This window comes from Carassius auratus, chromosome 15 (genome assembly GCF_003368295.1).
Source record: "Carassius auratus strain Wakin chromosome 15, ASM336829v1, whole genome shotgun sequence".
In the NCBI taxonomy this organism is placed as follows: domain Eukaryota; kingdom Metazoa; phylum Chordata; class Actinopteri; order Cypriniformes; family Cyprinidae; genus Carassius; species Carassius auratus.
Window position 1 is genome coordinate 5,155,413 of NC_039257.1, and position 18,279 is coordinate 5,173,691.

General features: G+C 38.5%; 1 pseudogene; it reads right to left on the reverse strand.

Annotated features, from left to right (window-relative positions):
- Positions 1 to 18,279, reverse strand: part of LOC113114809 (RNA-binding protein Musashi homolog 2-like) — a 244,357-nt pseudogene that overhangs the window by 90,327 nt on the left and 135,751 nt on the right.

Genomic DNA, 18,279 nt, shown 5'->3' on the forward strand with positions numbered 1-18,279 from the left:
ATGGCCATGTGAGGACACCTGTGGTGCCATTACCGGGTGGAGTTAGCCGAGGGGGGCTGGGCTTAATAATGCATGAACCAATCAGGTTGTCGTAAAGTCATTATTTGCATGGCGGTTGTGGCGGAAGGCCACGTGACCTTAAAAGCAGCTGGTTATTACCACTGTTTTATTATTTATCAAAACCATTTTCACATCCAAGAGACCAGCCCGCCTCTGCAGCTGCTCCCCGACTCCCCCTGCGCCGCCAGCCAGAGACCCCCCGCCAATCACGCCGCCTGCCAATCAGCTAAAGGCAATCACAAACATGCCAGCCAATCACCAGGGGGATGGGCTGTTTTTGCTCGGCAAATGCCCGGAACGAAAGGTCAGAGGTGTCAATCAGGGGGATATTCTGGGGAGATTGAGAAGTTTATTGCAGGTTAGTGGAAGTATAAGTACTTAGAGTGAAAGGCTCATGGGGGATAACATGATGTGGCTACTAAAAAATAAAAATAAAAAACGAACAAAACAAATGGAACTACTGTTTCCTACTTTGTCATTTTGATAAACACTGTCACTTCACTTGTTTGTGCTAATGAAAACAATTTAGCCTTTAGTCGAGAACACCCACATTCTCTTAATTTCTCTGATGACTTCTCAACATGGAGGCGCTTATAGCTATGATTTTACCAGGTACAATTCGTTGACATGGGGTGCATCGTGAATCTTTGTTCTGAACATCTCTGAGCTTAGGGTTGCGTTGCTCAGTTAATGATAATTAATGATAATTGCACATTATACATTTATCAGTCCCCGCATGTGAATGGCACTTGGAGGCATTACAAGGACTAGCAGAAGGAAAAAGCAGCACATCTGAATAAAAGCCTATTTCCACATTTAATGTTAGTCCTCTTCTACTCTACATGGAGATATTGAAGCTCTATTGACAACATTTGTGGCATAATGTTGATTATAGAAAAGATCATTTTGATTTGGGGAGTTTTTTTTTTTATAAAAAAACAAAGCCAATTACAATAGACATACATGGTGTAAAGCAATAAAATATTTATCTATTTGTTTTTGAGGACGAATTGTCATAAATGCAACAACCTTCAATGTTGCTTGCAGAGAGTTTACTTTGGAACTTTGGAAGCCAAAACATTTAAAAAGCTTTATTTCTCCACAACCATGACTAAAAAGGTGTTTTGTTTATAGGCTACAATACACCCAATTAATTTCCAATCAAACTGAGGCTGGCAACTTCACAGCAATTGGGATATTTCCTTACAACAGGTCATTTAAACGATTCCTTTCATGTATGTTGTTCTGAAAATTGCTATTTTTCACTTCTGAGCTAATTAATTGCCTAAACCGAGAATTCTTCACAACGTACGGCAAGTTATATCACTCATGGGTACATTATCGATCCTAAATGAGAAAAACCACTTCGGCAGATTAACAATGTAGCAGCTATTATTCCACTAATGCCAACTGGTGATTTACGAGGGCTTTCGATGCAAAACAAAGGGAAGAAGAAAGCAAGAAACCATTTTTATGATAAGAAACACAACATACATGAAATAAAACATAACAATCTGTCTTGCTCCCCCCTCTCACAGACGGGCCCTGAATAATATTGCTGACATTATCCTAGTGAGGCATATAAAACAATAGCGCACACTCACTAAAACACTTTCCAGTGTTGGAGATGGTGTGTTTCCTGTTTCTCTTTTCCGAGCACGCTTGCCAATCCCCTGCAGTGCTTAACCTCTGGAAAAGAATGTGTTCAGGACTCTATGAATGCTGATATGGTGCGCTGTGTGTTCGCCGTATGCCGGACTCACACTGGGGTGGCTGTTTCTGAGAGCTGTGTTTGAAGAGGTCATAAATTGAGGAGCCAGTAGCATTAAAAGGTCAGCGGTTGCGTAATTCCATACACAATGACATATAACTCCGAGGCAGCTGCTGTCGTGTCCCACGTGGAATCTAATCCCCGAGACTCACGGCAGGCTGTTTGCCACTGGCAGATTTTTATATAAAAAGACTACATTGCTGTTAGCAATGTGCAAAACTACATTTCATATTCGAGTAGTCAGTAAGAACAATTACTGTAGTGATTGTTAGTCTTAAAATGTATAGTTCAAACAAAAAGGAAAATTCTGTCATCATATATGCATGCTAAATAGATTTTTTTCAATATTTTAATTCAGTTTGCATAAATTGACAATTACTTATCAGCCAACTGGTTGCTGAAAGACTATCCATCCATCTCAGCTAATGTCTAATTGGTATCTGGTTTTAAAGCATATTTTTTATGTCTCAGTACTGCTGAGATAACTTCAGGTGATAAGAGGGATGATGGGAAAATGGAAATGATATTTTGTTTCTCATTTTATAGATGGCTGTAAATTTCTCTAGAGAAAGCTAGCAGATAGCTGTTTCTCAATAAGTTATGTTCCTCTTTATATAAGAGCCTGAAATAATCCTGACTGATTCTCAGCTCTCAGATTGATGCGATGTTAGGCACAGCATAATAATACCCGTGTACAACTTGAAGAATCACCTTCCGAGGGGACTTTTTGGGATGAAGGCTGGCTCATAATAGGCTGCTGAAGGTTAGAGTAACTCTTGTTAGAAAGTCACTTATTCTTTCTTTTTAATCTTTTTATGCCTTTAACAAGGCTCTGTCAAGTCGGTCCCATAAATGCCGCCACGTCGGTCCACTCTGTCAGCAATGTGCCTGCTTATGCAGTCATTCTCTCGGCTTCCAGGGAGTCCGACACTGGGCTGTTAAAGGTCAACGCATGAACTTCAGCCACTTCAAAGGGCCTTTCTTCATCCCCTTTGAACCCCCCAGCACACCTGCAGTAAACCCTCTGCCAGTCACAATACCACGGAGGCTTTATGAACCTTCCAACATTTCCAGCGGAGCAAGCCTATTGGAGGACAAATGACATGAATTTGTTTATCTGTCTTGCAGTTGTGACTGACACTGGTGTGAACGGAACCAGTTCAGGCTGGTCAGGGAGTTTCTTTAGAAATGAATCAAACCTTCTCATTGGGTTGCTAGCATACAATGTTGGGTGTTTCTTAAAATATGGTCACTTGTGGCCATGTGGACTTAAATAAACACTTTTCACACTCTTACTAGTTTACTTAGCTTGTCTACTAAAATGCCTAATCATAATGTCATGAATATTTCCACCTAATCTCATATTATGTATTATGTTGTTGTTACATTTTAATAATTTGTGCAAAACAAAACCACAAAAACAAAAAAATGCTTCATCATCTTCGTCTAATTTCATTGCCAGCAATATGTAAATATACGTTTTTATATAATTACTGAAATTACTTCTTAATTACATTAATTAGTTAATTAATTACAATGTTCTGTTGATAAACAACTTTCTTTGTTTTCTATTTCACATTTCATATTTCATTTATGGTCATGTTTATCTACAAATATACAGCTATTGATAAAACATTAAGGATAAAATTGTTTGTTGTTTTGTAAAATGAAGATGTTTAAATTTTCTAAACTTGAGACAAAAAATATGAAGATGGTATTTAATTTAATTAGTTGTTTTAAAAAATATAAAACAATTACAAATAACAGCAATAAAACAAAAAATCCTAGTAAAAAAAATAAATTACAATTCTCCAGGACATTAAAGTACCTGCAGTTCAAGAAACACTCCAATTTATATCTTCCTAATGCATCTCTGAAGCTTCAGGCCGCCGTCATTCCCTCGAAAACTGAACATATAATTTCCTCCACAGTGATTAGAGCAGCTCCAATTAAACGTGGTGCTGAGAAAATGTGTATGATTAACTATGATATTTCGATGACATTCTGCGCTAAACACTAATATCGTGCAAATATATCTAGAAGGAGAAAGGATATTAATCGCTAATGGAAGCGAATGGTGCGACCCCCTTTTTGATATCACGCCAGGAAAGGTGAAGGTATATCTAATTAGGTTTACTCAGTGATCTCTGATGAGAAGCCATGCCGTACGTGAAGCCAGTGGAAATTGCTGCCATTAATGTCGAAAAAGGCCAAAGCAAACTCGGCTAACCTTTGTGGGCTTTAAAGGACCTTCTGCGGATCAACAGTACTTACATTGTTTACACACTCGGCGCTACATTATTGCCACACATCCAAAGCACAGTCAGCAGAAAGCAGACTCGGCACAGAAGCCTTCGGGAGAGATTAAGTACAGCTGATTCACAGGATGTCCCTGATCATTTTAGAGAACGTCCTTCTATAGCGCCGTCCACAAACACAGTCCTGTAGCGGTATTGATTGGAGCAGAAAACACCAATTCAGAGCGACGATGGGGATAAATCAGTGATATGAAACTGTATAATATTTATCAGTCCCCTGTAAGCTCCTAAAAGAATGAATGAAGAGATTTAGACTGCAGCACAACATAAAAGTGTGAATAAAACGGGCAAATAAACTGTTTATCTGATAAAAAGAACATGGTTTAAAGTGTGTGCATGGATTCGGCATAACTGATGTGAGACTGCGCATGTAAACACTTTAAACGAAACTAGATGCTTTTAAGTCTGTCAAGATTATATGGAACATTTGACAACCAGCTTCTTGTCAGCCACTAATACATTTCACAGCGATGTGGCGAATCAAGGCTGTTCTGAGGAAACATGAGACTGAAGGGTGTGTGTGTTAGACTGACTGAATAAATAAATAAAAAACGACCAACTTCCTAGTCTTTTACATCTACCAATCACCATCCAGCTGATCTGAGCCTGCCAGCCCTCTTCAGGCTCAATCAGGGATGCAGCTAATCATCACTCAGCTGTTGGAGTAAACAGAGAAGTAACTGCACTTAAGACTTTGCATCTGAATATTGCAGTTAAGCATCCTCGACTGCTGTTTGTAAATGGGCCGTGATTGATGAGATCTTCAGGGTTTGGATTTTTCTGTCATCCTGATAAATAACAAAAAAAATGGACAAATAAATGAGGGTTGTCGTCGTGAGGTCTTTTCAGCTGTAGAGTATAATAATGTTTTTTAGACTAACTGTAGCTATTCATAAAGAATTGTTCTGGATACAACACAAATATCATAAAGGTTCATTGTAAGTGGACAACTGTCTATATTTTCTCTTTCTCTCTGTATATATATATATTTGTGTGTGTGTGTGTGTGTGTGTACAATGTAACTTGGTTCTCTCTCCTTACATATAGACAGAAATTATATTATAAACTGCTGTCGGCCAGCTTGAGCGGCAGACTGCAAGCACACACTGCGAATGTGTGTTTTGTAGTATTTATTAAAAGTGAGGGATGTTAGCAGATCATTAAGCTATCAAAATCTGCTTCAAAGCTGTTGATGAAAAGTGGCATGAGTTCATCTGACTAAATGCACAGTGTTTTGAGTCTATACACGAATGACTCGTTGGGTGTGTTTGGGAACGAGATGTAAAATCAACCAAGCTACATTTCCGCTGGGATCACAGATCAAAGGGAAAGGCAGAAAATGCTGCACTTCACTCTGGGAGCGATTTGACTAACCTTGATCGTGATTTTTTTATCATTTCATATTGATCTTGTGAAAACACACTCTGTCTCCTTATGTGTGGAACATACCACTCTTTCAGTCGATTTCATCATATAATTTATTATTATCTAAGGATGAAATATTAACAAAAGCAGAAATCCACTTGTGGGATGTGAAATGTCGAATTGTCTTTTTTTGCTACTTACACACAGAAAAACATAGATACGCCAACATAACATTATCTCAGAACGCATGCAAGCACACGAGACAGAAAACTGGCATGATTGCATGTGCAAACTCTCTCTTATGCACACGGACAAACAAAGAGACAACACACAGTGCTTCGGTCAGCTATGTAGAAAGACAAACATTTGATTTTGAAGGACACATCTGTTTGCACAGCCTATTAAATGACAATGAGGGGCATCGTTAGCTGGCAACAACAGTAATGAACCTCTCTCGAAATGCCACGCCAGCAATATTCCATGCCAGAAAAAGCTACTGAAGAGCTTCCACTTTTATTTATCACATGCCTTTAAAACTATTTTATTCTGTCATATCTGGAAATGTCACCTGACATACACATTCAAAGAAGTTGAGCAACTGTCATTGTGCTTATAGTAGGCTATTGAGTACATTTGCACAAGTACTTGAGTACTTGTATAATTGTGTGAAAAAAAAAAAAAAAAACACATGAATTTCCTAACTACATGGTTGGTTATAGAGCCATTTGTGGCAGTACCACCATATACTGTCTGATTAATATATACTAGTCAACATTTGAAGTGGAACAAAACCTTTCATAAAGCTGTCCTAAAACCTCAAATCAAAATGCGTTCTTGTCTTAGGACAACTTAGATTAACTGTTTTGATCCACTTCAAATGTTGACTACTGTATACAGTATATTAGGGGTGGAACGATACATAAATTCGGATCGAACTGTCACAATATGGACATCTCGGTTTGGTGCATGAGTCCTTACAATAAATACAGGCAACCCCCTGCCCAATCCAGAAGGGGGCATAAGCCATAAGTTGCGCACTTGAACACAAAGCACACTAGACAGTGACCATGTGCTGAATGAGTCTCTCACAAACTGACAAAGGCTCATGCTTTAAAGGTTTTTGCAGTCAACTTTTTGGGAAATGGAACTTTTTACTCTTGTATCCTACCTCTCTTATTCGGCCCAAATCCAAATTTTCCATAATATTTCCATATTTGTGATGTAACGTATCTGAATGCTAAACTATTATTATGTACCGTATTTTTCGGACTATAAGTCGCACCTGAGTATAAGTCGCATCAGTCCAAAAATACTTCATGATGACGAAAAAAACATATATAAGTCGCACTGGACTATAAGTCACATTTATTTAGACCCAAGAGCCAAGAGAAAACATTACCGTCTACAGCCGTGAGAGGGCGCTGTATTTTCAGTAGTAGACTACAAGAGCACTGAGCGGCTTAGAGCGCCCTCTCACGTCTGTAGACGGTAATGTTTTCTCTTAGTTCATTTCTCTCGGTTTCATGTCAAATTCATTTTGATATACAAGTCGCACCTGACTATAAGTCGCAGGACCAGCCAAACTATGAAAAAAAGTGTGATTTATAGTCAGGAAAATACGGTAAATGATAGGTGATCACTTAAATTATTTTCTTATACCAGCATTGTCGTTAATAATGCATCACTGTATTATAAAGGTCTGCTTTTATTTGTGTACACTCATAATGAAAACAAAACATTGTGCTTTTATAAAATAAAGAAAACAAATAGGATGTCGCTTTCTGCCATTTGAGTTTCCTGTGAACAAATCAAGTCTGTCCCAAAAATGAACTGAATCTCAGCATATATAGGCAACGTTACGTGTCACACAGTTTATTATCCTTGCTTATCTGTAAACTAAATCAAGAAATCGCCTTTAAAAGTTTTCCAAATTAAGTTCCTAGCAAGGCATATTACTTTTTACACTTTTTTCTTCCAATTCAATGTGTAAATACACCTAGAAATTGTATACTTGTCACATGGTTGACAGAAGAGCGTAAGCAGCCTACGTTAGCTCATATTCTCCAAAATGGTGCTACGGTGATGTGGGGAGAGACAAAGAAGACAAATTGTTGAATAAAGTCATTATTTTTGTTTTCTTCTCATACAAAAAGTATTCATGTCACTTCATAACATTACAGTTGAACCACTGTTAGCAGACAGACTATTCTGATGATGCTTTTCATACTTTTCTGGATCTTGATAGTGTATTTTACTTTGCAGTCTATGGGACAGTCACAAGCCTCCCGCTTTACATCTAAAATATATTTAAATTGTGCACCAAAGAAGAATTAAGCTTTTATGTGTTTGGAACAACATGGGGGTAAGTGATTAATGTCAAAATGTTCATTTTAGGGGTGGAGTATCCCTTTAGGACTGGTTTCGTTGTCCAGGGTCACATATGTACATTAACCCTCACCCTCCATCCCACTCATCTCTGGAGCTCTCCAAGTGGTCGAAATGACCGAAACACAGCTGCCTAGTATTTAGGGCTTTTCTGGATGACACAGTAAGTGTCTCAACAGTCAGACTGATGAATGTTCAGGGCTGAGATTATCAGAGCAGAATTGTGCTAAGGTGTGTAAAATCAGGCTCTGGCAGCCTAGCGCAGCACAGACTTTGTTTCTCATTTTGTGAAGCACAGATGTAGCATATTCACTTGAGACTTGTTCAGTGAGAGAAGAAAAAAGCAGCAGAAAGGGGGAGAAAGAGAGAGACAGACAGGCAGAAAAGAGAACAGATAAAAGATGAGGAGAGTGAAATATGCCCTGATGGAGTGTGAGTGTGTATATGGGCCAAAAGCCTTTCCAGACACAGCGGCAAAAAAAAGAAAAGAAAAAAGGACAGGCTTTATTGGCCATTTCTGCCACCAAACAGCTCGATCTCCACCACAATCATTCTCATTCTCACTCTCTCTCTCTCTCTGAATGCAAGACCTTGGCTGTTGTCCTCTCATTCTGGCATAGCTAACGCCCTTTTCACAGTAGAAGGAGAGCAGAGAGGGGGGATAAATAGAGTGTCTTTTAGCTGCTGCGTTTTCGTCACCTCTGAGCTGAAGGACAGTGTTGAATAGTCTTGGGGGGTGTGAAGACAGACAGAATGCAGCGGATTAGAGAAGGGCAAGTCTGTCTGTCTTTACTTCAGTCCTCTGACATCTACTAGCATTTCTGTCTCTCTCGCTCTCTCTGCGCGTGTGCTATTGCAGTCATACAGTCGAGATGATGACAGTAATACATCAGAGTGTGAGATTGTCTTGTGCTGCAGTGGAGGGAACAGGAAGTAATGCGATTGTCTTTTTATTTTGTGTTTAACACATTGTCCTTTCCTTCCAACGTCATCTCTCAATGTTGCAGTTTTTCTTTAGGCATTTTGAAAGGGGGCTGTTTGTCATTTATTGATGGAAAGACAAAGTGGAGAGAGGACAGGGAATAATAAGGGGGAAAGGGGGAAGAATTGAGACACATAGATGGCTGAACTGGAACTTGGTCCCACATGGGTGCATATGCTAGAACTGTATATATATATATATATATATATATATATATATATATATATATATATATATATATATATATATATATATATAGGGCTGTACTTTAACTTTTTTTTGCACATAGTATTGGTGCTACTGAGGTTGAAAGTTTTGTAGCACAGGCCAAACAGTTGTAGCACAAGTTAGGGGTGGACGATGTTGCAAAAATATCATATCACGGATCACCACTTATAAAATTCTTTGTCATCTTGGTTTTACTATTTTGCAAGTTCCCTGAGTAATACAGCCAAGTAAGTAATACATTACAAAAACACATAATATGCTAATAAAACAGAGTGCTATATTTTTCAGATAGAGTATTTAGCAGTAATGTAAAAGAAATGTATTGTTAAAATAAAACACTATATATATATATATATATATATATATATATATATATAAAAATACATAAATTATGTTTTTTTAAGCAACTGTATTTATAGTTCATCAGTCATGAGCAATGAGTGATTTTTCTTCTTCTTATTTTTTTATTAATATTAAAGGGATAGTTTACCCAAAAATGAAAAATCTGTCAATTCTGTCATAGTGTTTTATTTTTATAGCATCATTTACACACTCTCAAGTACAGTATATTTAAATAGGGTTGGGTTAAACCTATGGAACCGGTATGCACCGAACCGAATAAGAACGCAGATTTCTGTGCCTCATTTCGGTGCCTCTAAAATGCCTGAGCGATGGGATGAAATATTTGTCCTGGTTCTCCGAAATGTACACAAGAAGCACGGCGTCGCTAGGCTTTTTAGCTGGGTTATAGCATTTAGCTCCATAAACTGTACACAAATTCGCGATCACCTCAGAGTCAGTCCCCTTAAATCTCATATTGAAACAGCAGCAGACCTGTCTCCTCTCTGTCTTTCAGCATGCTCTTTAATCCACAGACCGTGGTAGAGCAGCGCAATCGGCCTCAAACAGAAACCGAGGACACAAGGTGTGTGTTTATCGATAGATTGTTAGACTATCTGTATCTGTGCAGTTCTTTGTCATAAATACAGCTTACAAAAGGTAACGAGGGAACAATCAATTTCTCATCTACTGTAAAGTTTGCTCATCACACCACAGCTGTTTCCTCCAGTGAAAATCTAGCCCTTTACACATATGAATGCATACTTTTATTACACTTATTTAAATATACTCAATTTAATTATACGTTCTTTATACATACACCACTGTGCAAAAGTCTAAGTCATATGTCAGTCTGCTTGTGCATTCAACAATCTCACTAGATTATTATTAAAATTAATGGTAAATGAATGTTTGGAAATGTAAACTGATAAGACCTTTTTTATTTTTTTATTTATTTTTATAGATGTACCGGTTCAGGCACGGTACCGTTTAAAAGTATCAAAATGGTACCGGTATCGGATAAAACCCAAACGATACCCAACCCTAGTTTTAAACCTAAATTAGTTTCTTTCTTCTGTTGAACATAAAAATTATTTGGACGAATGTGGGTAACCAAACAGTTGCTGGTACACACCGACTTCCATATACATTTTTTTCCTACTATCAAAGTCAATGTGGACCAGCAACTGTTTTGTTACCCACATTCTTCATACTATCTTCTTTGGAGCTCAGCACAAGAAATAAATTAATACAAGTTTGGGACAAAACTAGAGTGAGTAAATAACAAAAATGTATTTTTTGGGTGAGCAATCCCTTTGATGACAAGCGTACAATCCCTTTGATGACAAATATATCCCATGACAATTCATTAAATAACATTAACTTATTTAAAAAACTCAAATTGAAAACAAAAAAAATATATCACAAATTATTCAAACTTGTCACTCAAATAACTGTTCAATCGTTTTAAAGTACATTTAAATAAACTCCAAATTGTTATAAAATTTCATTGTTATCAATTAAAACACATAAATAATTCTACACATTTTTAATTAAATGTCACTCAAAATTTTATTCAATTCCCAGCTACAAAAATTCAGTAATATCCTACAATGAAACATGTCATTCAAATTGTTATACTGGAAAAAATAAAAAAAATGGTCCCAGATTACAGTCCATTGTTCACTATGATTTTAAATGCTGGTTTCAGCCAATGTGGCTGGAGCACCGAGCATCACTGCATTTCAACCTGCCCTTTTCCCATTTCAGCCAGAGGTTTCTTTCAGGAGGAAAATTCAAGGTTTAAATTCATTTAAACATTAATCTTCAAAAAATATTTTAAATGTCTCTCTCTGCCTTCCCATTACCATCCAGTTGACCACTTCACTTCGGTGGAAGCTGCTGCCACGTAAATTGCTGTGTGGCTATTAAACCGGTGACCCCCACGGCACCTCGTTTAGCTGAAGATACCATTAGAGAGGAAAATAAAATTAACAAGGAGGACACGGATAAACAAAAAGACAATCCTACATATTCCAACCGGCAAGTAAACAAAAGCGACACAAATCTGCAAGCTGCTATTGTTGCTACACTGTTGTAGGGCATCTCTTCAAAAAAGCATGCTTGGTTTTTAACCCTCTCAGGTCCTCTTGGGGCCCTGGAGAAGCTTTGACATGCCCTGACATTTGTGCTTTTTTTCAGTTGCTTCTAAACATTTTAGTGGCTAAAGTTTAATAACACTGTAATCAGCACAAACTCGACGACGGCATTGTTTGGCACTTGGTGTTTACCAGCGGTGTGTTTAATGGCAGCTAGTCTCATTTCCGACCTTGCTGCTCTTAGCTACATCCACAAGGGTTTGAGAATAATAGTGTTTCTTGCCCACTAGGGGCCCAAGCTAGTGCCAAACAGACCCCCTCCACCTTCACTCCAACACGTCAGTTCTCTCAAACAGTTTAGGCTCTCCAGAGAGCCCTGGCTCCTGCGAAACCCTCTCCGCCCCCTTCGTTCCCATAGATACAGACACTATGCACTATGGGAGTATTTACAAGAGCGCGTACATGCGGGGGCATTGGTGATGGGTGAAGTAGAGAAACAGAGGAAAGTGTGGATCAAAGTTCAGAAGTGTATTTGTTACGTGCAAAAGAAAACGCATGTCTTTTTTCGATCAGAGGTCAACTTGACATTTAGAAAGCCTTGGTTTTGTTGACACGCACGATTTGTGATCACCTGCGAACTGTTTTTGACTCTAGGTTGTGAAGTAGATTAAAATAAGCTTAGCTGCTAAACGTGTAAAAAGGAAGATAGATCACTGTGACTTATCAGGCTGTTCTGACCATGTCATAGACGAGAGCATCACAACGCCAAAGGAGGACAGGAAGTCCTTTGGGTTTGTTGGGGGGGGTTGTTGAGTGAGAGAGAAAGAGGAAAAAAAATAACGAAAGGCAACATATATTTGCACACGTATCAAAACACAGACACACCTTTGAAATATGATCAATATATATCAAGTTGAAAGATTAATACCATCCACTTTATTTCCAAAACCTGCCCACCAGTGAATGCTGAAAGCCACTTATGCAGCATAAAAGACACAGCGCTGCTCCTCGGCCTCTTCATTCAGCCCACACAATGGCCACTCAAGGCTAAGAATCTCTCTTGTGGCTTTCAGGCTGCTACAGAGGAGGATGCTATACCTGTGAACACTGTAGCATAAAGCTGCTAGCTATAGCTCGGCTCGTCTCTCTGTGCGCTTGTGGTCTCTGCCTCTTCTCGTCCGCTCTTCTCTCTCAGGCTTCTCTATATAAAGGCCTTGCTGCTAATGCCACACAAAGACACGGGGATCACAGCTGAATGAAGTCAACGGCCAAGTCTGTCCTGGTCTCATTTCTCCTTTCTTTATATACATTTTTAAAATGTTATATTAATGTGAATGTAGTGCTTTCATTTGATAAAACAATAGAGAAGAGACAGGAAAGCATTGGGAGGAGATAAGGCAGCAGAATCTGCAAATGATCTCGAGGTGAGAATCGAACTTGGGTCACCGTGAAGGCAGTTGTGCCATATGTCGGCGCACTAACCACTAGACTATTGACAACAAAATCTCTTTTTGTTTTTATTGTCTACTTCCCTTAGTTACCCCCCCCCCCCATTTCTCATTCCCTCTCCCCATTTCTCTTATTTATTCTTCAATCTCCACAGTTTGCTTCTCTCTTCCTTTTATTTCTCCTCCAACTCATTTCCTCTCCCAGTTTTTCTTCTCTCCTCTCCTTTCTCTCCTTTATGCTATCTGCCTCTTCTGCCTTTATTTTACCCTCCTTTTTCAATCCTTCCCTTATTAGTCCTTTAGGCTCATTATTTCTCTTCTCCTTATCTCATCCTCCTCATCTTTCTTGTCTTTATCTCATTTTCTCTCCTCTCTTCATCTCTTCTCCTCCCTTATTTCTCTTCATCCTTGCACCATTTCTCCTCCCCTCTTATTATTTCTCATTCAATTCTTCTCATTTTCTTCTCTTAAACTCTCATTCTTCTCCTTTACTCTATCAAAGACATTGCTTGATGACTCAAATCACAAATATAGGCCAAAAAACAAAAAAAAAACAAATTACTTTAACATTCCACTAAGCTCAGTCTTTCTCAGAAAAAAAGGCTCAGATATAAAATCAGAGAAACATCACTCAGGTGAGCAATATCCTCAAACTCAGTATATCATAAGTCTGAAGATATCATACATTTCTCTCAAGCCTGCAGGCGTGAGTGAACATGACCGAGAAACATTCTAGCCTGCGCATCCAATGGTAAATGTCGGACTAATCAAATAGAGTCGATGGATTGGCTACAGTGGAAATCGCTGCTCTTTTATTGGACCACATTAGCCTTGACCTTCAGGGCTCAAATGAAACGTCCTTGAAGATATAATGCTTTAATGTAACACATAGCACAAAGGCTCCTGTGCTGCAACAGAAAACTCACGCTTCAGAGGGTAACTTTGAACTGCACGACTAATGGCACAGTATAACTGAAGGACATTCATAATAACATTACACACAGATGCAAAGACACAAACAGATACACACACATAAAACAAATGGGGTCTTACCTCTATGTCTATTTGTAGTTTTATCAAACATAAGCATAGCATCTTCTACCTGTAAGAGAACAGAGAGAAACATTTGTAAAGGAAGAGTGAAAACTGCCAGTGATTTGGTTGAAATTTACACTAGAATAATAATAAAAAATACCAGACCGACTGTATTTACTTTATCATGTATTAATATGAATTCAACATTGCTTGCTTGAATAATTACTTACAAGATCTACATATTTGTATTATTTTGAATTGAAATAGTGATTTTTTTTCATGTTCATTCAAACATTACTAAGCTGAAAGAGCAGCTTCAATCAGCCTGAGCTGGTTTGCTTGGTTTCATAGCTTGGTTGAATAGTTTGAGCCTGGCTGTCAAAACGGCTATCAAGAAATATGACATTTCTGGTATTTGAGGTATTCAACAACAACTTTTTTTAAAATATTTTAACATCTTGTGTACTTCAACTTTAATAGATAACTACTGGAGCCTAAAAGCATTTACACACGCGTACAGATCTGAAAGCTCCTCATGGCCATGTTCTGTGAGGAATGATATCCCTCCACGGGCCCAAGGGTACCATCCTGTCTGACCCTGACAGAGGCCTGTTCATCCTTGAGGAAAACCCTGTCTGGAAGGACATACTTCAGAGTGCATCCAGCCATAGTCTTCTCACTCACACTGCCACAGGTTTTATGCATCCCACAGTACATCTGAACATGCGCTTTTCTGCTTCTTTCACATTACATGCACCCACACTAATAAATGCACAAAAAGTGCATGCCATTACTGGAGTACACATGCTGACGTACACACTCACTCACTCCACTGCTCCTTCCTGAGGTCCCTGAGATCAGCCCTAAAGTACAGGCGGTTGGAAAAACACCTTCCCGGCACAAAAGGAGCCATCAGTCACTCAGCCCCATAGAGAACAATAGAGCTGCGAGCTTCAGAGATCCTCATCACCCTCAATCACTTCCAATAAAGATCACACTGACTGGAGCTTTCATAGAGGCTGAGGAAAATCTGTTATACTCCGCTATCACTCAATGAATATTTATGTTCCTCTAAAACAGCACTGTAACTGTATGTTCAGGGAAACACATTTTATAAATGACCATTGGAAACTTTTTTTTTTTAAGCATGTTTCTTCTGTATGATTCTGTTTCTTCCACAATAAATAAATTCACCATTAATGGATTAATGTGTGTGTATATATATATATATATATATATATATATATATATATATATATAGGAAAGAGACAAGAATCATCCCTCATATGTTGTATAAGCATGATGTTTATTCTTACAAAAAGTCTTTGGGCACCAAATTGGTGGTTTCTTGGTAATACTCAGTTTCTATCTTGCAGTATGTAGTTAAAAAAATCTTATCAACTAATGAAAATGTTGATGTCAGTGTAAATGGATTTTTCTGAGAAACTACTAGCAGCATTAGCAGGGAGATTCTATAAACTGTGTAATATTATAATGCAGCAATATAAACCATCATGCCTGCCTTTCACAATCACAGTGATGTATGTCGGCTCTATAATTATGTTGTCCATGCCGGTGGATGCTAGTTTATAGGCCTGTAGCTGGAGCATATAGTTCGGTCCAGAAAGAGGAGAGTCTCTTGACTACAGCTGCACTAAAGCATGATTGGAGGAGACAGCCCTCGACTCAGGCTCGTATGTAACTGTCTCTCCTCATATCCAGCATGAAGTCTTTCTTTCTCACCCTCATTCCATATTTCTTATACAGTGAGAACTTTTGTCACCTGTCTTTGACATTTAAAGTCTAAGGCCATTAGTGATAAAGCTTCTAATTTGCATTTTTCTAGTTTCTATATATAATATAGCTAAACTGAACATTTTGCTAAACATTGAATATAATTGAAAGGCAAAATATACAATACATAAAAAATTATTTTAATACCATAATAACGGGTTGGCAACCAACAGTGGCACGCAGAGGGATAATTGCTGACACGCGAGCAACAGAGAAAACTGCATACTGACGTACATTTTGATGGCCAATCAAATCAAAGTAGGTGGGGTTTACTGTTCACAGAAGCAAAGCGCGAAGTGTCAGTTCAATGTTAAAGAGAGTAAGGCAAGATGAAGCTCCAAATCATTTAATATTAGTCAACTTTTAATAAAATGTTTTATGATAAAAATGTTAAATGACCGAAAGCTATATCAACTGATGAAAAATTCTCTCAAATATGGCCATTTTGAGAGAGAGAGTGAGAGAGGGAGAGAGATGTGTAAATTGTATGCGCCTGTCTCTTTCTACAATGAAGTGATTTTGCACCCTTGTTGTTGAGAAATATAGTGTAGCGATTCAGTATCGATTAATAAAAGTTGCGTGGCAGCACTGAAAAGCTTCTGAATGTTATTTTTTGCACAGCGCACAGTGGTTAACAAGAAAAATTTAAAATGGCACATCATGCCGAAAAGATTGCAGACCCCTGTTGTATAATATAGTAAATTAACTGAAAAGTTAAAAATTGAAGAAAAAAATTAAAAAGCAAAAATATAATTTAAAAAAATGTAATTAATAGAAATATACTTAAATTGTAGGTGTGAAATATTATAAAGTGCACATTAAGCCTATATCATTATATGTATTGAAAATTTGATTTAAAACAATGAAATCTCTTATGTATCTGCTTTAGTTTTCCACCTCAGTATTTATATTCTCAAAAGCGCTCTAGTTATTCTTGATGACCTAATGCACCTTTAAACCCTTTAGTCCTGCTTTGCTGCCTTCAAACCACCCTGACCCATTCAGCCTTTCAATAGGGGGACAAGTATTCAAGGATAGATTCAGCCTGCCAGAGCCCATCAGATATATCAGATAAGAAGCTCTTGAGGGCACACACACTCATACAAACACAGCACAAAGGTGAGCGTGGTCCCACACCCGGTCTGTGCCTAATCTTAGGTCCGCTCTCTCCTCCTTCTGTGAAAGAAAAGCCTGAAGGATAATAGCTGTCTCTTCAGTATGTAAGAGGGCCGGGCGGCCCCCAAAGATAACAGTCCCGCTTTTATATTCACTGGAAGAGATGAGGTAAAAAGTGGCGACTAGATTCATGGAAAAGAACAGAAAGCTCTTCTTAGAGTTCTTTCTATTTAGTAACGCAGCAGGGGGGAGGAAGGGGCATTTTAAGTTCTCTTACAAGGGTGGCAGAAGGTTCCGGAGAGTCTGTAAGGGTAATGGCGCTTGCATATGCGACAGTGCCGCATTCGAAATGGGCCCTGACCTTTACTTGTTAGCTCTTGCGACTCTGAGGGGCCGCGGGACGGCGGGACCCCAGGCTCGTTGTGCACCGATCGATGCGAAACAAGTGGCCTTACAGCGCTCTGATGTGGTGGGGAATTAATTAGCCGACCGCGGCGTCTGGAAGGATGCGGCAGCACACGGTGCAGGATGGCAAATTGTGTGAATTCTCCCCAGGCCCAGAAGGATGGTGCCATTAAAAGCCCTGTGGCACACCCTAGGTGGTCGCGCCACTTTGCCATTAAACACCATTACTGATAATTGACTGAACAAGTGGCCTTTTTACTGGCTGTCCTTAGCTTGGTCAGTGGCTAATACGCGCTGTGCACCCAGCACAATGAGTAAATGCCACGGTAATGCCTGTTTTATGACAGGCAAGAAAGGGGCAGGTCCTGTCCGAGTGTCGATAAAACTGTGTTTAAATGTAGTTTGTGAAAGCCAACTGTAGCTCGCATTGAGATTTATGCTTCTTATTAACAGAGGCCGTACATTCGGCCCTATGAGACACAGGCTTTTATGGGCTTTTATAACTGGACTGTTATGAAGAAAAGCACACGGGCGTTGTGACCTCATATTGCCAGAGAATGCAACATGCAGTGGAGTTAACCAGGGGCCAAATACTAACCGACCTCAAAACAACAGGAAAAAAACATGATGTTTACAACTGAAGTGAGTCATTTCCATGCTACTAGCGTTACCATAAAAAAGGCAAAAACAACAATTGCTTTCTATTTTCCATTGGTCCAGTTGTTTTGGATGCCTTAATATCACATTGAGGGAATAAATCTACAAATGGTTCATTTATAGCTTTCTGAAATAATTATATGCATAAATAAATGAAAAATAAAAATGTAATCTAATTAAAAACCCAATAAAAAAACAAAGCAAAGCAAATAAATAAATAAATAAAAGGTTTAAAAAAAAATAATAATAATAATAATGTTTAGAGAACATTTTGGAG